Source organism: Crocodylus porosus, unplaced genomic scaffold (genome assembly GCF_001723895.1).
Source record: "Crocodylus porosus isolate Cpor-Errol unplaced genomic scaffold, CroPor_comp1, whole genome shotgun sequence".
NCBI classification, from domain to species: Eukaryota; Metazoa; Chordata; order Crocodylia; family Crocodylidae; genus Crocodylus; species Crocodylus porosus.
The window spans coordinates 131,371,283-131,392,319 of record NW_017728931.1 but is presented as its reverse complement, the minus strand read 5'-3'; the positions used below and the strand labels follow the sequence as shown (position 1 = coordinate 131,392,319).

Here is a 21,037-nt window from a genome sequence, read left to right as displayed (position 1 = left end):
CCACACTTGATTGCCTTGAACTTTTAATATTAAAAGTTTTTAAATTTCTGCTATGCATCATCTTAATGGTAGGATATAGTTAGCCTGTGTAGTACCTTATTGTATTAGGTGACACCATGTACATGGGGCACCATGAGATATACTTTCTGCCATACTTTCTCCATAATTATTCTTGGCTGTTCTTAATGAAAGCTATCTGAGAAAACGCCCATATTGACAATTAAAAGGGTAACAACATAGATGAGATGCAGTTAGCAGTTTGCTAACTGCGTATGAAGTTTGGCAAACAAGCTTACATATGGTCACCTTTAAAAACTCAGCTCTTCTTTGCTGATAAGATTTCAGTAGGCTTCCAGGACATTAAGAAGCACAGGAAGGAAATTCTTTTATATTGCATTTTGCAAAGAAAAAAAAAAGGACAGAAATCCTGAGACGCTGAGAAGCTTCAACAGTGTGCGAGTCTTTCGCTCATACTGATTTTAGTGGCAGGACCTTAAAGGGGTGGACAAACAGTACGAAGGGCAGCTTCAGCAAGAAGCAGTAGGGGACACAGTACTAAATTTTTAAAGGGCTTTAGGCATCTAAGGATACTTGTAGACTACTAGGTGCATATCTTTCAAAATAATATCCTGGCCATATAAAATGCTATAACTAGAGTTGCCATTCAGGGGCACTCCCTACTGTACCAATGGGAAACCAATATTTGATCTTGAAAGCCAGAAAACAGTAAAACACTTTACCAATGTAAATCACTTTACCATGACTATTCTGAATTACACCTATAGTCAAAGTCTCTCTTTCAGCTATCCTCTCCACTTCTTAAACCAGTGATTCTACCTGTGGCCATACATATCAAGATGCAAGAAACAGGAGAGCCTTTACTGGGCTTGGAGGGATAGCTATGGACAGCAAGGAAAGAAAATAAGCTAGGGGACTGAAGGCAGCAAAAAGTTCAGAGATTCAAAATGTAGAATGGGCCAAGGAAAACCATTGGCTTAGATACATAGTTAATGAATAGTTCCCTGTGAAGCAATCAGTAGGTGATTTTAAAAGCTTTGGTAGGTCCCTAAAATTGGGCTTCTGTGCTTACTAAGCACATTTTGTCCAAAGAAAGGAAGACCTCACCCATAGGATGTAAATGGTTTTTCTTTCAAAAGCTTTTGTTTCTTCAGTCTTGGATCTAATGAGAACCAAATGGTTCCCGGATATAATTATTTTATAAATGTCTGGTGAGCAGACATTAAGACTTTCACCTGCTGTAATCTTAGCTCAAACATGGTTTTGCAATGAAGAGGAAGAATACAGAGTTCTCATGCCTTCTGGAATGAAATCTTTCAATTTATAGATAATAAATCACTTAAAGCTGGAAACCACATTTGCGTAACACCTCATTGAGCCTTTTAAAAAATATTTTCTCTGAGTCTGCCACATGTATAAATAGTCTTGAACAAAAATGACTTTGCTGCTTGATAAAGAAACCAAAAGGTAGCAGGATACCAATATCTGGCTTCAAAGAATGTGAAGTTTCTTTAGAGTGACTGTCTTACCTTAGAGATAATGGAAAACTGTCTCTTATTCAGTAGATACATTACATATTAAAGGAAAACATCTTTTACCTATTATAACAGGTAAATGTTCTTGTATTAGGGGGTGGCAGAGGCCAGGAGCAATAAATAGAGAGTGTGTATGGAGGCACTTCTAAGACTGCATTTATAGGATGAAATGTAATGATGTGAGCACCATGCTCTTCATGGGTTCTGGAGATGGAAGACGCAGGCTGAAACTGTGCAGAAAGACTTAATGGGAGTAATTAGATGCAGAGAGTCATTGCATCTACAATGAAACAACTCTTCTCTGTCAGGGCTCTGTCAGACTTTCCTGAACTTCTTTATGGCGCAGGGTAGCTATGCAGAAAGGATATTTGCACCCAGACTTGCCTTTCCACATAGCACAATCTAAAAGGAGCATTGAATGAGGGCTTCCCAAGATATGAAAATGGAAATGTTGAGAAGAAAAGGCCAGAGGCCTTATGCAGAGATGGAGACAATTGTCTTTCCCCCAGAAGAAGCTGTATAAGGGCCTTACCTGCAACATTAGCTGTGGAATAAAGGAACAGCTTTTGGTTTCTGTAATATGTCCTCGTTCTTGTAAATAAATGAAGAGGCACAGAGGAAAATATGATCCTATGTCACCAGATTTTACCAAACTAATTCTCAAAGTGAAGAATTCTGCTGTTGGTGACAAAACAAACCAGTCCCTTTTTTTTTGTATCCTAAAAGCCTGAAACAGCATGATTAATGAGTCATTTGGGCCAGCTTTTAACTAGTGTACATTCAACGATATTGCACTGAGAGGGGAGAATATGACTTCATGTAAGTAATAGGGGAAAGGAGCACTGCATGGGCATTTGGAGTAATAAAGTCTGCTACAAGATTTATGTAGCCCTTCTGCTGGGCACCAGACAGCAGCAACAAGGCAAGGGCCAGATTCAATTTTGTGGTCTAAATATACTTTACCTTGATTCTAGCCCTGACCCAGACCACCTGGGAAACACGAAATAAATTACTAGGGAGTCCTGCATAGGAAAAAAAAAACACTCCTTGCAAGCAGTGTAAACACAGAGGATACATTTATTACAAAAAACAAAGGCAAAGAAAATAAAGGAAAATACTAAATACAATTTAAAACACTACCAACTACAAGGCATAGTTCATAAATTGCACCCTTGTGGGGATGCTTCACCCATGCCCAGGCAGTCTGGGACTTTGGGCTCACCCAAAAGGCAGTTGCAGGGCATTGCACCCTTATACCTGCCCTTCAGCAATGGGCTGGAAAGGGGGGCTTCACTGGAGAGTCCTTTGACCTGCTCCTTGGGTTTTCTGGGCTGCAGGAAGCTGCTTGTGGGTAAATCTGCATTGGCAAGGGGCCCCTCATTCCTCCCTGCATAGTTGTAAGGTGATTTTCACTTCCATGCAGTGGCCTTGAGGGATTAACTATGGCTGTTGTCAGTATGCTGCACTGCTAAATTCCTAATCCCAAACCCAGCTCTACTGGGCAAAAACAGGCTTTCCCTTCAAACCTGGGCAACTGGGGCCTCCTGAGTCTGGGGGTGGGGGGAGCACCAGATCGACAACACGGGGCCCCCTAGCCACTGGTGGCCAACCAGGGGAGGGGGCAACTCCAGTGGCTGATCACTGAGCCAGCGGCGAAACCAGAGGTACATTTCCACCAGCACTTCCGGTTTCACGCCTGGCGCTTCCAGGGGGTACACGGCTGAACTCAGGGGGTGCCTGCGTCCAGGAGAAAGATCCCCAGAACCTTAGTGACTTGTTGTTATATACCTGGTGTGTCATCACCCAAGCCTTGTCCCAACCAGTGGGACACATTTCAGTCTTTTTTTCTAACCAATCTGCCTGAAGTATCCTTGGCTTTCTGTGGCTGATGAAGCCAGGGGGTTTTACGTATTTTCTCCAGATGTAGGCCCCAGCTTTCTATGTGCTGAGCACATGGCCAGAATAACAGGCACCACCTTGCCTACATAAAAACACACACACAAAAACACAATACACAACCCAGTGTGCGTGTGGGTGGGTGGGTGTGGGTGGGTGTGGGTGTTACATTTATTTCAAAGGCTAAAAAGCTAGCAGTTACTCTTCCATACTCAGGCATAATGAGATCTCCTGCTTAGCCAAGATCTTTAGGAAATGATGCTGAAAACTAATGAGCCACACTCCATCAGCAAAAACCCTGGGCAGTGTTCATTAGAAGGATATCAGATCATTTCTTGGGAGATTCCAGGCATTTGAAAGATCAGAACAGCAAAATGACCCAGCTTCCTTTCCTCTGACACCTTGCAGGCCACTCTGTGCACATATAATTAAACCTTGCTTAAGTTACCTAATTTAAAAAAAACCTAGAACATTAAAGCAACAATGATGCTTTTGTCTATTCCCACTTGCTTCTAACACAGCAAGCATCTGCTGTTTTAAAGTATGCTATGTGAGAATCTAGCGTAATTAACCCCATAGTTGTTGGATTCATTAGTAATTAATGTGTGAGCATACATCTAGTGCTATAATTGCTTGATATGCACTCTCACATATAACTTGATTAGAAATATTCCCTTTACATTAACTTAAATGCTAATTATATTTATAACTTTCTTGGGGGAAAATGTTAGGTAAGGTGATTCTTCACATAGTTTCATAGTTTCTAGGGTCGGAAGGGACCTGAGCAGATCATCGAGTCTGACCTCCTGCCATGGCAGGAAAAGTACTGGGTTCGAACGACCCCAGCAAGGTGTACATCAAGCCTCCTCTTAAAGACCCCCAGGGTAGGAGCCAGCACCACTTCTCCTGGAAGTTGGTTCCAGATCCTAACCACCCTGACCGTGAAGTAGCGCCTCCTGATGTCTAGTATGAATCTACCCTCTCCCAGCTTGTGACCATTATTCCTGGTCACTCCTGGCAGTGCATGGGGGAACAGGGACTCCCCCAATGCCTGCTGATCCCCCCTGACTAGTTCGTAACAGGCCACTAGATCCCCCCTCAGCCTTCTCTTGTGAAGGCTGAACAGGTTCAGGTCCCGTAGCCTCTCCTCATAGGGCCTGCCTTGCTGCCCCCTGATCATGTGAGTGGCCTCCTCTGGACCCTCTCCATGCTGGCCACATCCCTCTTGAAGTGTGATGCCCAGAACTGGAGCGTACTGAACATGTACTGATGACTGCTGGTTTTGTTTAAAAAAAAATCCAAAAAAATTAAGCTATTCCATAAAAAAGTACAAACCCACACCCTGCAGAAACCCACAAGAACTTAAATGAGTTCTACAAATGAAAACACAAGTTTATCAAACTCATTGGCTGGTTTTTTTTAACTTCTGTGATTTGTAAGCAAGGGAAAAGATGACATACCTCACAAAGTCCTTTCCAAAGGCAGAGGAGGAGTTTCCAGTTTCCACTTACTGCAGGGTGTACATTTGTTCAATATGAACCCAAGCTGCAGACTTTGGATTCAGCTATGAATCTGGACTCTTCCCAATGTGTTAATTTATAGGAGTTTTGGGTTTGACTCACTGTAGAGATAGAAGACTACTGTTACCTAGTTTGGGACCTACATTTTCTTTATGTTGGAAGACATTCACAGTCAGTATTTTAGAATTGCCAAACACAATGTTAACAACCTGGAGTAAAGGTTGTAAATGCTCCCAATTTCCTAAAGGGGAAAACAGCTGATGTTTCAAAGCAGGCTATGTGATTTAGACACAACTATTTTACTCAGATTATTAATCTGCACTAAATGCCCTAGATGGATTTAAGAGTCTCAATTAAAGGTTTCATAAAACCACTTTGATCTTTCTACCGCCTTATGATTGATATATTTTCGCATACCCATTGCACCTTGCATATAAAACAGATTTGGATTTAAATTTTTTACACATGATTTTACCAAGTCTTATGCTTTATTTTAATAGTTTATCTATTGAGGAACAAATCTCTGGAGTATACATTTTTAGTTTTCTGGGCTATCTAAATAATTGGTAGAAGCTTATGAGGGTTTTATAATGCTTTTTTTTTTTTTTTGTCTAGGGATTTCATTAGATGTTTTCAAATGGGCAAAACTACTCCTTGATATAAATTCATGTGGGATTTAACAGCTCTAGGTAGAAGCCTGCAGCAGGGATTTTAGAGCATAAAAGAAGGGACCAGGGCAGAAGTTCTAGCAGCTGCAGCCCACCTGATCTTGGTTAAATTGGTTCCCGCTGCAGTTTGTCAGCCTTCCTGCTCATAGAGAGTAAGGTCTGAAATTGTATAATGAGGCTCCAGAGGCTGAGGATGGAGACAGAGACCTGGACAGAAGGTTTCTAACAGTAGCCACAGTAGCCTTGCCAACTCCTGTAACGTTCTCTGAAGTCCCTTGATGTTTAGTGGGTTTTTTTAAATTGGTTCCCAGTTTCATGTGATTAGGCAAAAATCTCCACTTTGCAATGAATGTCTAGAAATAGAACTTACCGCAGCCAAGGTGGAAGTAAAACTCAGTGCACTCAGTGGGTGGTGTGTGTGTGTCGGGGGGGGGGGCTAGATAATCTTCATCCAAAAATTCTGAAATAACCACCATGTGAACTTGCAGTATTATTTTTTTAAAGCAAATCTGTAATATGCTAAGTTATTGTATGGTATTGCATACATTGAGGAGGGAGCAGCTATGGATCTATAAGTCCGGCCTCCATAATACGAAAGACTTAGATCTGGAAGGAAATGGTGATTAAACAGGTTGGTAAAAGGTGAATGGGATAGTGTGATCTTACCAAAGAGATCAGGCTAACCTGAAAGTCTTCTTTTTTGTTTAAAAGGACGACAAGGTTCTTTGGTGAATATGATATCGTTTATTAGACTAACTTAAATAGTTGGACATTTTTTTAGCAAGCTTTCAGGTTTAAAAACCCTTCATCAGGCTGAGGAAGTCTCTGCAGTTGGTGTGTGCTCTTCCTGGATGGACTGAATAGTAAAGCCAAAGGCTGGTCTGGTCTGCATTTAAGACCGGCAGTCAGTGAAGATATAAATTGAGGAATCAGTGGGTGAGAGACAGGCTGGGTGGGGGAAGGAGCGGGGGAATAATGTAGCAGTTAAATAGTGGAGAAGTACCTAGGGAGTCAGATGTTGGGCAGGTTATAATGTGTCATAAATCCAATGTGTATATTTAGTCCATGATTTTTTGTATCCAGGAAGTTGATGAAGTGAAGTTCGTAGGTTCGTCTCTGAGAAGTGTTGTGTAAGTTTCCTTTGAGGATCAGGACAGAGGTTGGAGAGAGAGTGGTTTTCTTGTGAGAAATGTGCCCCCACTGGTAATTGGGTATTCCTGTCTTTGATAGATTTCCAGTGTGCGCTCATTCTGGTGCACAGTTCTTGTTTGGTTTCTCCTACGTATTTTCAAAAAGGGCATTTGTTGCAGTGGATGAGACACATTACATTTGTGGAGGTGCAGCTGCAAGATCCAGGAATGCTGATGGCTCCGCTGTGGGGTGTAGTAATTGTGGGGGTGGTGGAGATGCGTTGGCAGGTTTTACATTTCTTGTCCTGGCATGGTCTGGATCCATTTGGTGTGTTCTGGGCCTGAGGAAATTCGCTTCTGGTGATGAGGTTAGCGCTGTTCGGTGCTTGTTTGAAGGCTAGGATGGGTGGTTCTGGGAAGGTCTCTTTAAGAATAGGGTCTCTTTCTAGTATGGGTTGCAATTGTTTGAGGATTTTCTGCATGGATTTGAGGGAGGGGTGATTTAAAAAATATATATTTTTATTTATTTTTCTTAATGCAAACATGCTCCATCGCTTCTGCCTGGACTTCCATAAAGCATTTGATATGACATCACATGGGAAATATAGAAAATATGAAAGAAGGAAATCTAGAAAAGGTGGAGATTACTAGAGGAATTGTAAACAGTGAACAGACCTGTCTGACGGACAATCATGATGCTGAAGGGGAGACTACTAATGGAGTCCTCCAAGGATTTTTTTTCATGGTCTTGCCACAAACATAAGAATGACATGTTTGGCACTAACATAAGAAATGTTCCTATGACATTTTCTGGTGATATAAAGTTGGAAGGCACCATGAATACTGAGGAAGACAAGGGTTTTGCACAGAACTACTCATATTACTTGGCCCCATCACAGCTTAACACATAGTGAATACTTTAAGCTGTGCACGGATAACTTTCCTCTGAATGGCTACAGATCATTCCCTTGCTTGGCAGCTCAAATAACTGCAGAGTTGTTCAGACTCTGGGCCAGACCACTGATGATTTAGGACAGTCTGATGCTGTCCCACAGGAGGGGACCTCCTGCACTGGGGCAGTGGTTCTAATCCCAGTTACAGAGGAGCTATAAGTGCTTTGGCCCGGGAAAGGGGCAAGGCTGGGTTGGATTATCCCTGGGCTTTGGTGTTCCCTGCTGCAGCTACTACAAGTTTAGCTTGCTTAGATTAACCTGGCCTGGGGGATTAGGCTGGCACAGAGCAGATGGGTAAAAAATCACTCCTTACATCATTTTTCCCAAACTGTACTAACTGCTTCTCAGATGGAACTGAGCACAGGACCTCCATCTGCAGTCAAGGAAAGAAAATCACAATTGATGTTCTGTTTAAGGACAGGACTCAGTTTTGGCACGATGCATTATGGCATAAAGTGAAAGGAAAAAATGCAATAGCACATTAATGCAGGTTCCACCAATGAACAGGAAATCAGCAAACCATACACGATGGATGTGATGGCAGTAAAAGGTTGGGGGAATGCAGTTGTGAAAGATTTCCTATTCATCTGGGAGAGGAAGATTGCATAGACCTATCTCTCTGCAAAACATCTGTGTGGTCTGATTCCATCTTTCATTCCAAGCAGCCGTGGACGTCTTTCTAAGCCGAAGGAGGAAAAGTCATCCAGAGAACCACATTTTACGACATCCTGAAATGAGCCAGTAAGTTATGCACTGTAGTAACATTCACTTGGTTTGTCATTAGGATCTCTGCCACTGTGGAGAAAGTGTATAAAAACAAAGGGTACTTCATGCTGGGTATTTTTTTTCCGCTCTCCTTTACAGTGGAACATTAAAAGCCAGTCCCTTTAGGAAAATGCAACATTTCCTTTTAAGAACATTATTTTTCAATAGTAAAACCTGCTGTTGTTTGTTTGTTTTGTTTAGTTTTGTTTTTTAATGGCCCGTTGGGGCTCAACATTCGAGAGGAACAAGTAGCTAGTGTTTGGGGACGATTAGTCTTAAAGTTCACTGAAACCAACCATTAGCCTCCCATCAGCTTTTAGTGACCTTTGAATCAGATCTGGAGGCCTTCCTTTCTGTGAACAAGTATACCTTCTTTTATGCGGGTAAATGAACACAAAGTAGAAATCAAAGTAAAGAAAGGCAGTCTTTGGGTTTCATAAATTATGAGATCAAGGTAAATTTTAGCCTCCCCTGTAATCTAACTCAACCGAGATGAAGACTCGGCACCACCATTAAGACTAGGTATTTACTATTTTTTCTCTCGAGCAAATAGTTCAGTCAATGAAAAATATGCCAGATTGTTTGTATTGTATTTGCATTTGCATTTACATTTGCATTTGCCAGACCTTGTGTACTAGACCCAGTGGTATAGGACCCACAAGTTTAATCCCGTCCCACACAACGTACATGGGAAAACTGTTTCTCTCTCTCCCGGAAAAATCAAGGTGGGAAATCAGGGATAGATGAACAAAAGACTGGAGCATCACATGGGTCAGCATTGCCTTAGCTAACTTCTTGTATGGATTTAACCTCTTACCATTTATTTTAGGATCCAACCTATGGTGCACAGGCTGGGTCCAACCTGTGAAGTGACTAGATCTGGTCCGTGGTTCAGGGAAGTGGAGGCGAGCAACTCAGCCTGATGAATCCTTGCTGATTCCCTCTGGAGCCCTCCCTACTCCCTCCCTACCCCTATGGGAGGTGCTGCTTACTCTCTCCCTCACTTTCTCCCTCTCCCCTCTGCTAGGCAGGGGCTGCTTATTGGAGGTAAGGTCTTTTTCCTTTCTCCCTCCACCTTCCTTTATGGCAAGTGCTGTTTACTGCAGACAAGCCTCTACTTCTTTTTTCTCCTTCCCGCCCCCAATATTGGCAGTCACTTTCCTTCCCCTTGTTGGTGGGGAGGGGTAGCCCTGTTAGTAGCTTAACAGCTCTTTGCTAAAGCAGCAACTAAATTCAGATAAATCTAGGCTCCATAATTGAACCATGGACTCACTCTCTCTCTCTTTTTTTTTTTTTTGGCTCTTCTATGTGATATCATCAGAAACCCTCCCCTGCCTTCTGCTGTATAGCCCTATGGGCCTAGGGATCATCCCTTTTGTATCTGCTCTCTTTTTTGACTCCTTTACCTTACACTTCCCTACCATATGGGTGGCAAAGTGAAGTCCTCCAGGCTGAAAATTGCATTGTACTGTGGGTTTTGGGGGGGCGTATTTTTGCAACTCCAACAATTTTAGATACTGATAATATCTCAAAAGTTTGTAAATTGCTGGACTGTAGTGTTCTTTCATTTTGGATCAAGCTGTATTCAAAGTATGTTGAAATCAATGACATTTCTTTTGTTTGCATTCAAGTCCCCATGGGTGGTGTTAAATTTTGGGCTAGATTTTGACTACAGATAAGTGATTGATTTAAATCACTGGGTGGTGGTGTTTTTAATAGCGTGTTTGCCACTAGATGGCAAACTTTGTCTGTAGGTTTAAATTCACGCCAGGATTATCAAGGTCATAAAGCATTTGTAAAACTATTTAATTTCCTGAACCTAAAAAGAAAATAGAATCATGTAAGAATCCAAAGGATCTCTTTCATATAGAGAAATAGCATTGATCTCCTTTCTCTAACATGTAACACATTTTCTGAATTAAGTATCTCATCTTCAGAATACTCATTTTAAAGGACAGCTTTTGTTACTTTAAACTCTAAATGGCATACCAGAAAACAAGTCCAGTGGAAGAGCAACAATCATTATGAATCTAATTATTATTTATAAGACTTGACTTGGTGGAAGGGTAGATCAGAATGTAACCCATCAAAGCCAATAGGAGCTTTTTCTACTGACATCAGGTAGGAATTGGATGATCTATAAAAACGTAAAAAAGTGCTGCACAAAAGTATAAAGACAGGCCCTTACTCAGAAGATAATTTTTTTTAAAGGAAGCTGAAATAAATGAACTGTTCAGGTTCATTTCCTAACTGTTATGTGATCCTGAATGGAATGAGAGAAAGACATAAAACAACATCAGTGGCATTGTAAATCAAGGGGAACATGCACATTTTTTGCAATTTTTTTCTCTAAAACAATGAAAAATGACTGATATAAATGCTGGTAAAAGCCTAAAATACATCTTAGTCCAAGCTATGCCAGGTATTTCTTCCACCTTCTGTTGTTCCACATGAGCAGAGATTGGTGACCTAAACTAAAAGACGCTTGATAAGAAAGATGTTGTATTATTTGACCCTTAAAGAGCTTGATTGCATTAATTGACTCTGAAAGCATGATTTGCAATGGCAATGCAGACACTTCTCAGGGTGAGCCCTAGAACAAATAACTACCTTGAACAAGTGTGCAAGGAACACCTGGGGTAGCTAGGGGGCCTCAACTCAAGGGCCTTGTCACATGGGCACTTGCAAAACAGTTGCAAATCACTGGAATATAGTGACCTATTACAGTTAGTAGGGGTTAAGAGAGAGGCTCTTTCACTTGGAAGGCAAAACTTTGCAAAGCCATAAGGGCACTTATAACAATCTAAACTGCTTCAATGTTTGTCTGCTTGCGTTTTGACTTAGTAAGTGGTAAGCTGAACATGTGACACATCCTAACTTGGTGCTAAAACACTGAGGAAACAAGGCATTATTTTTGTAATATGGACTACAAAAGGTTAAATAAGGCAAGTACCAGATCCAAAAATGGGCCCCCTACTTGTAGCTTGAATTTCCTTATAAATGGGCCATCCAGTATTCTGAGTGAGTATGAGTGTGTGAAGGAGAATTTGTGTATGGGGTTTTCTCAGGCTCTTCCACTGGAAATATTCCTTCAGTATAATGTTTAAATACTTTGTTTAGAGCCTGGCTAGGGCACTCTTCTGTAAGAACAGACACTCAGGCTTCAGGGCATATTCCTTAATCATACAAAGTGGAGCAGCGTCAAGAGGTGGGATTATGAATATCGTGCCTAGAACACCTGACAGCATGGTGGCTTGAAGCATCCTCCTGAGATGGGTTCAAAACCCTTCAGGCAGAGAACAGAATTTAACCCCAGTGTGCTAAACTCTAGGGGAACATTACTGGATAAGGGGGCCTTTGCTGCCCCTGTTCTAAATTTTCAGTTTTGTGAGTCTAGGCACCAAAATCTCTTCTCAGCTGAAATTATGAATCACATTCAGAATGCCCGAAACTGGTGCTTGGGTGAATAAACTCAAGTGTCCATCATAGTCATAGTAGGTAGCCCCTTATTATAGAACTTAATGATAGGCCCCCTGTAATGGTTCTGTTAATGATCCATGTACAAAATAGTCTCTAAATAGTCATTGACATTTAGTGCATCCTTAAATCTCATTTTTGAGGGATTTCAGAACTGATGGAAAAAACAGAAATGGAAAATAATCTTTTCCATTCCACAGAGATCTTTTTTATTATTATTTATTTGATTTATATATCAGGTCAATCCCAAGTAAATGTTGAGGCCTGCACTAGCACTAAGGAGTTAATGTCTAGGATGAAAGCCAAGTCTGAGCCTTTTAATGTTTTGTTTAAAGATTACTTTAAAATGTTAAAATAAGGACCCCATAATCGCTGATTAATGTCAGTGTGCTGAACACTGGTTTACCACCATTTTTGGTATGAAAAGACAAGTTTTGTGTGTAAAATAAGTGGATATTTTGTGTCTGGGTGATTTTAGTGTAAGTATGTTGACCAAATGCATAAACTTTTACATCTAACTTCACTCTTAGGCATCTAATAAGCCAATTTTTTGAGAGTTAATGGATATCAACTTACTGCTATTTATGGTCCTTGGAATCTGTGAAAATTAGGCTAGTCAAGGTCCAGCTGTTGTGCAAACTCTGTTTCATGAGACATTCATTGTTGATCGATGGCTTGTCCCAGTGGACTGTACCTGGCCTGATAGATCATAGTCACCCATAACTAAAGACTGTTTCAGGTAGCTAAGGCCAACTCCATTTTTTTCAGTGTTGGGACAGCGTATACAGTTAGTACCCAGTACAGAGGGTGTATAAAAAGGACCGGCATTCTTATAACAATTGTTACAGTATTGCCAAGTAGTCAGACAGCTGCCACCTAGAATTTTCTCACGTTTCTCACGGAATGTGGCCGGACTATTTAAGAATATTGTACATATCATGGTAGCTCAGGCTAAATGTTATAAGGCATAGATCAGTGTGGCCAGACCGATAGTTGATTGATTGGAGCATAATGTTGTGGCTGATCATAGATGACAGTGTATATTTTTTACTACCATGCCCCTCTCAGCCTCCAGTATTCATGAAAATGTCCAAAGGGCCTGCAACTCCTGAAATGACTTTAATGCCCTTGACTGTGGGGGATTTAATAAAAAAGGCAGGTTTCTTTCAGTACTTATCAATATTGCTTGAGTCTAACTTTAGTTCTACCTACCTTTACTCGGGTATTGATTTGAATGTGATAGAAAAATGAATTTTTATAAAAAATGCAATTCGTTTTCAGTCAGATCTAACTGCACTTAAACTTGTGCCTTAGCTATTATTTGATGGTTATCACATTTATTATACAGTAGTTAACTTAGACAATTCTTGTAGAGACCAGTTCTTGTCAGTCGACCATTTAGTGAAATGAAGTTTGCTCCAGAATGGTAAAACCCTTTTCGATGACACTGGCCTGTATATACTGTACCAGAGTATGACTAACAGACTCCAGTTTTATTGGAAGTTTTTTTAAAGCTTCCTTCTTCATTTCATTGCAACTGTTTTTCTCAGTTTTTTCAAGTCCTGATGTTACTTAATGTGTGTAAGTTTTACAAGATGTTCCTTTAAGTGCTCAGCCTTGCCAAATAACTAACCCAAAGACTTAGATGTTGAAAGGGGATAGTGTAGGCAGGGGGGAAGATGAACCTAATGCTCAGCTGATTATCGGTAACAACTCATCAATGAGACAAGACCTGAGAAATGGCCTTATGAAGAGACATACTGAGCAGCAGGCACACTCACAGCCTGGATTTTCAGTAGGAAGTGTGTGTGTGTGTGTGTGTGTGTGTGTGTGTGTTAATTTGAGATGTAGCTCCATATGAGGCAACTGGATTCAAGAGAAAAAGGAAGAGCAGTGAGAGAAGGGGCATGATTTAAAAACAATACTTTATTTAGAGCATTTTTTATAGTAAAGGGATGTTGATCTTATAGGGAATAGCAATTTGTTGGCAAGCAACACAATTTGAACAGGAATGCCACTTTCAATGTAAAGCTCAGATTGCAGTATTAACTCATTTATGTTGCACATACAGACTTTTTTTCCAGTTAAATGTGCAGCTTAGGATATTATTATATTTGTCAGGAAACATATACTATAAAACATCCAGTATGACCACTGCGGGTGAGTTAATATTGCTGTTGGAGCCTTAATTCTTCCAACCCTGTATTTCTACTTTCCTAGTGATTTCCACTGGTCATTCTTAACATGGATCTTTATGTATTTTTTTCATCATAGTAATGCCCAGCTCACTTAGAGCTTTTTATGTGTAGAGCTCAATGCATGCATTTCACAAAGGAAATCAGAATCGTCATCCCATTTTACACATGGGGAGACTTTAGAATTACAGAAATCACTAAAGCACTGCTTGGAAATTCAATATGATTAAAAATAATTTCTTTTTCACTTATTTTCATCAAAGATCATTACAGCAAAAAGGTCCTGGCAGTGGTTAGAAATGACTGACGGTATTTCACTGTGTGGCAGGTTGGCGAACCTACTTACAATTATTCTGTTTTTCTTTATCCTGAATCTTAAAATGCCATTTCCTAACAAAATATGTTAATTGCTCTCTCTGGCAACTGTTCTTTATAATGAATAAGTTTGGCATCTGTGAGAAGCATTTTGGCTTGCTTTGGTTTAGATTAATGTTCTCATTACTTACTTTAGCTTTTTACATAATTATTTGCTGTGCCAATGCTTTTAGGTTACATTTTAGATCTGAGATAAGCTGAAAACACATACATCCCATTTTCAAGAGATACTTGGGACCCTGAGTATCATTCAATGTTAATCAAAATTGCGTACAGACATTGCTCAAGTCACTTTTTGAGCATGGGATTTCGATTTTTTCACCACTTCTGATGCATACATGTGAAAATCCATTCAAGGTAAGGGAGTTATTCCTATTTTTCTGTGGTTTAAGTCTGGCCCTTCAACTCTAGCCTGCATGAAAATTGAACCTGTGGAGTAATCATTGCAATATTTGGATTAGGAGACTAATAACTTAGGTCCAGCTTCCATTGGATCAAAAACGATCTTCTTAGTGTACCTTTCCTCCAAATCTGTCAGTTATTCCACTCAGGCGGTCTCTGTTTTAGTTCCACACTCTGCATTTTTATTATCCTTAGAGAGCAGTGAACATCTTTTGATATACCAGTAGCCCAGTTCCTAATTGCGTTTGCAGAAAGAATTTTGACATGAAAATCTTCGCATTGTTCTTTAGAAGAAATGAAGGAATACAAAGTGTTTTTTTTAATTGTCTTTATACCAGAAATAATCAGACCTATATTTTGCCATGATGTTAATGCCAAGCCAGCATGTGTCTGCAGAGAGAAGAAACATTCCCTCTTCAGCTGAAGGATGCCAGAGAGTGTGGCTGCAGAATGATAAATTGGCTCTTACTTGTTAAAATAAGGAAAATGGGTTTCTCTTCCACCTTGCATTGACAAACTGAGCATATGAAACTTGAATAGGGGGTTGCGGGGAGGTTGGCACAAACTTATTTCTCTTTCTAAAGTCAGATCGAAATAGGTGCAATGGCTTCCATTTTTAAATGAATCACACAAAATAGTAGACTTGTTACTTACTTTGAGCAAAGCTTAGTCCCCAGGGTGGGTTTGCAGTCTTGTTAATGGAGGGAAGGGACAATGTGAGGTCACCTAATCCAGCCTCCTGTAGACTTCCTTTAGCTGAGTGGAATAAGAACAAGAAGGAAAACTTCTCTGCTAAAAGCTATCGGAAAAATAGGGCTGCTGCTTGCTAGTCTTGGAAGGATTTTAGTGTGGAGCAATCCTGACTTATCAGGTGTTATAAGTTAGAAAGAAATGGAAAGGCAAGAGTCTAAACATACCTGTGTTAACATAACAGTTATGCATATGTATATAATCACATCATTTTGGTAGGTGGTATGTATAGTTAAGCAGAATGAAGTGTGGGAAGGAGACACCTGGACCTGAAATGAAGTAAAGTTTGAATCTGCGGTAAGCAGAAAGAGCAGATATTCAGTTTATCGTCATTACAGTGTCCCCATAAAAATAAACAATAGATACATAAGTAACTGGGATCTTTTTACAAAAACAAATGACCAGCACAGCGTAAGGCTGGATAGACTCATAGTTTGGCACATTAGTGTTTATACACTTCTATTTGTTTGCCAACACCATAACTGTCAGAGAAGAAATCCTGCACATTCCCCACATAAGTTCTTTTTCTGCATACTTGTAGTCACTACAGCTTTCCTCTGACTCCAGCCTACAAATATTATGTTTCCATGGATGCCAAGTCTCCATACTCCAAGAGTTTTTAAAGACAAAATCTACATAAAACAGTTCTGTCTCTAGAAGGCGCAATCCTGATCACTCAGGTCCACTTTCTTTGGGAATCAGGAACAGTGTTGGACTATGAAATGAGGTGGGAGTGCTTTTAAATGTGTTCCCTGAAAATGCCATCTTTTCCCAGACACACAAATCCATAATGGGAATCCAGTCAACTATGCTGTGCCTTCGTTCATTATGACTTACTGTACCGGTAAAGGCACAGAGAAGATGGAATGAAAAGTAGCAAGCTGCCTAGTAGCTGTCTGTGTAGATGTTTTATAAATTATTGCACTTGGACAGAGAGCAGCTAGGCTGAGTCTTAATGGGCTTTTCATAAATGAATATGCATTTTTTAAAGACTAGAGGCCATGCCCAGTGACTTTCCCTGAAGTCAGTTGATATAATCCCCTTGGCTTTAATGGAGTTGGATTGAAACTTAAAACAGAATCTTGGCTCTTCAGGATCCTATTGCATATTTTACCCTCAAAAAAGGAGCATTGTAGATATTTGCTAAATTGGGTGACTCATTCTTGTCCAACTGATTGATGTATATAAGATGTGCTGTCCTGGGGAGGCTGATATTGTGGGCGTCTAAAAGTCAGTGGATTCAGACCAACTGTTATAAGGTTGAGGTAACATTTGGTGCCAACATATATTGATGCACTTTGAATTCTTCAGTTCTTGCTCCTAGGTTTTAATTAGATCAGCCACCAGGAAAATGGAGATGTGCATCCAGAGCCAAAAAGCAACTGGAATTGAAAATTCCTCCATACCACCAGTATTTGTAAATGTGTGCTCTAAGTGGTGGAGCATGCAAACAGAAGAAAACTAAAAAACATGAAGTATGAACCAAAAAGGAAAACCAAGACCAACCAAGATAATGTGCTTTCAGTTGTCAGATGCAAATGCTACAATACAGCCCTATATATGGACATTATTAATATGAGGATACAGGCTTCATGAACATCATGAATCTCAAATGTGAGACTTGTATTTTAAAATTTAATTTTTAAAAAAATGTGTTTTGACATAAGTTTACCAGACAGCAATACTCTTAATGCTAAGTTATATGACATTGGTCAAAGTTGAACACTTTCATCCTGTGGCTGGGCATGGAAAGTCTGTAGTCCCATATTCCAGCGCCTAGCACAATAGGAGTCAGAATAGATGTGCAGAAATATAAAAGCTAAATAACAGTTAAAGATGGAGATATATTTTAATAGCATGCAACTGCACCAAGGTGTGAAGGAAAGAGAATATTTCTGCTTAGTAGCAAACATTGAGTAAATGGCAGTCACATGACTAACCAAGCATGAAATCAGCCCGGTGGCCTTTTTTCACTTAGAAGATATCACGAAAAAATCCAGCACTTCCTTCATGTTTATGACTGCATCCTCTCAAAATAGTCTGTAATTCACAGTAAGAGGAAGTTTCTCTTTCTAATATAAACTAACTACTAGATGATTTAGAAAGACCTCATTTAGGACTAATTGACAAGAATTCAGATAGCTTTTGGGAAAGAAAATCTGGATGGAGAGCCCTAGGTTGAGAGGAAGGGAGACTGTCTAAAGACTGGACAGTAAAAGAAAGGCAAGAATTCTTGGGGGGTGATTGTCATTTATTGAACCGGCTGTATGATTGGTATAGACATATGCAAACTTTTGGGTATCAGTCCTCTTCCTCAAACCTCTGAGGGAAAGTAAATGAATAGCAAAAGAAAGTAAAAGAAGAATCCTAAGAGGATATCCAAGATCAGGCACATTGGGTGGGGTGGACTGGAGTCTTCCTACATTGTCAGCCAAAAGAAAAACCTTTGGAATCACCTTTAATGTTAGTTCCAATATTTCATTTTCTTGTGAAGAGGAGGTCCAAACAGAATGGAAACATGAGCCTTTTAATTGAGAAAAATAAAACCAATAGTGTAATATAATTTATAATAATGATGGTAACAATCTAGTATTGCTAGTGGCAAAATTAAGGCAGATTACTGTATGCCTGTGAATCAGTTAAACTTTAATCTACATTTTATGACCCTCCTAACAATTGTAATTTTCTTTTATTTGTGAATCTCCTTACCATTTTTTTCTTAGCTGGTCCGTTGATGATTTGGGGTTGACTTTAACATACTCCCAAAGGAAATAGTGAAAGATCTCGTATGGTTTCCTCTTTGGAAGCCAAAAAAAGTCTCAGGTTTTTTTTCCAGCATTTTTGCATTGAGCTGGGAATAAATGACATGTGCAGACTGCTTCATATCATTGTTAACAATTTGATTTGATTTCCTGAAGTCTTTTTTACTTTTTATTCAAGACTGAGCTTTTATATAGATATTTCTCTTACTATATATATTGGCTATAATGTTTGCCAACAGATGTGGATTCAAAAATTTAGAATGTACTTAGATCATACTACTAGAGTAATAGGTATTATTTAATTGCTCTAGCCTGCTGTACATCTGATTGGCAAGCCACCAATATTGTTAAAAGCAAAGGACTAATAAAACACTGAAGGAACGCTGTGGATTTGGATGAGGATTTTACATTTGTTTCATGATCTAGGATGAACACTCAGATGAGCTGCTACTAAGGAGTTACGGCACAGAGACAAAAGTGTACCTCAACCAAATAGATAAGGTGCATTTTCCTGCACAACCCTTCAGCAGTCAGCGGTGCTCTAATTTTACTAGTTGTAAGCTACCTTGGCAAGCAAAATAAAAACCTGCTTCCAGAGAATGTGGGCTATTTGAGTAAACTATCTTGATATCAAACAGGAACATTTACATGTATACAAGCAACAAAAAGTTATTCTTAGGACTGTGCCTTACTTGGGTGCTCTCTGCTCTAACGTCAGGCCTTATTTAGAGTCTAACAATGGGAGGGAGGGATAAGAGGAGAAGCTGAAATCCTGAAGTTGCTTCTTTTTAAAAGACTTAAAATGGAATGCAAACTTTTTTACAAGTATGACATTCTTAAAACTTTTCGTATTTTGAAAAATTAACAATTTTTTTGTTTTTTCAGATTTTAAATAGTTTCCCTTTTTTGCCAGTGAGTTTCATACAGTGAGTGATGTTTGAGACAGTTGGTTCCTGGGTCTGAGCAGACATGGCTGGCCTTGGCCAACCATGTACAACTGCACAAAGGGTATGTTTCTTTAAACTACCTAGCATAGGCACCAGTTCTAGTCTAGCCATGGCAGTAAGTGTAGTGATAGAAGCTGCAGTTCAGAGATATTCCCAAACTAAAGTCCCTAAGAAAGTTGGTAATTGGGAGATGGCTGCTCAGGTAATAATTAGCTGGAGACGAAGGCGCAGCAGGGGCTTGCCTCCTGCTTCATGATAAAAGCTGTTGTTTAATTCTTCTCATTCATGCATCTTTATTAAGCCGGGTGATCACCATACGAAGAACACAGTTAGCAAAGCCAGCCAGGACAATTAGACAGTACTGAGCTCTGTGTTGTCACAGCTAGACAACTGTCACTATCTGAACTTGGTGGTTTTAAAGCTTACTAGTTTTAAAGTTGCAGCATAGCTTATACACACTGAAGTCACTGTACCTGCAGTAAAGAAATACTTTACAAAGTTGTATGGCCTCCTGAATGCTGTATTGCCCTACGTGTATTGGGCATTGCTAGGTGTAACAAGGTGATCTCCTCGTCAGGTCTTCACCAGCTGCCTTGTTCCTGGGGTAACCACCCATTTTGCTTTCCTGCCATGCCTCGATGGAAAAACATGAGAGTTGTTACTAAGGTGGGAGGCTACCCATTACTCACCCTGCTGACAAGGGCTTAATACCTGCTCTGACCTCCCCTTCACAGGCCCCATGCCTCACAGGTGTTACTCTAATATTACTTCTCCAGCCTATGGCTGGAGCTACATGGGCACACAGTTGTAGCTCTTCTCCACAGCCGTGGAGACCAACTCACATGCCACCCCACTCTCACCCAGTCTCTTTCATACTGCCCTCTCTCAGGGCCACACTCATCCTGCATGGCCTCACCCAGCTTTGGGTTTAGCTTTCCTCTCCTTGGTCCGCCCCAGCACAGTCTGTTGGGTCTCCTGCTACCCTCACCTGAGCGTTGACTAAGTGATGCTATAACTATAAGCCTATTTCACTCCTGGCCCCTCGCCAGGCCACTGTTCGCCCAGTGGGCCTCCTCACTCACCCCCACTCTTGGGACCACTGTACTTGTTGCCCTTCTCTCAGGGTCTCACTACTTGTTGCCCCTCTCTCTCAGGGTCTGTCTAATAGATGACCCTCTTACTTGGGGTCTGTCTCACCCCACCCAGGCTTTCCCCTGCTGCCTGGGCGCTGCTCCAGGTCTCTCCTGAAGCCTGATCTCTGCTTCAGGGCTCCTTCTGCTCATTAGAGCACCACCAAGGATGTGGGGCTGGGGTTATAAGGTGCCTTTCACTGGGGAGGTAAGTGCCTTGGCATTTCCTGGGGGGCTCCCATGACACTAGAAGTCCCACCAGGCCACCCACTCTCAGCAGGGTGCACTTTTACATCTTATCCAGGACAAGGGGTCACCTCCACCCCATAGCCCCTGCCCTTACTTCTTGACTATGGCCGGAGCAGCCTCTCAGCCTGATGTTACCTCTTTCCTCCTGCAGCAAACTGCAGCCCAGCTTATATCCCTGGGTCCAAAATGGTTGCCCTCATCAGGCACCTTGCTGCTGCCTGTTTTCTGCCCCTAAAAGTGGCAGGCACCAAAGGTACCCTACCAC

At 40.7% G+C, this 21,037-nt stretch overlaps 1 long non-coding RNA gene across 1 annotated transcript; it reads right to left on the bottom strand.

Moving 5' to 3' along the window:
* Positions 1 to 3,006: 3,006 nt before the first annotated feature.
* On the bottom strand, positions 3,007 to 20,802 carry LOC109316142. The gene is made up of 3 exons (XR_002102728.1): positions 20,791 to 20,802; positions 7,956 to 7,967; positions 3,007 to 3,079 (listed from the first exon to the last, which is right to left on the bottom strand). It is a non-coding gene; the product is annotated as an uncharacterized LOC109316142 (long non-coding RNA).
* Positions 20,803 to 21,037: the final 235 nt, after the last annotated feature.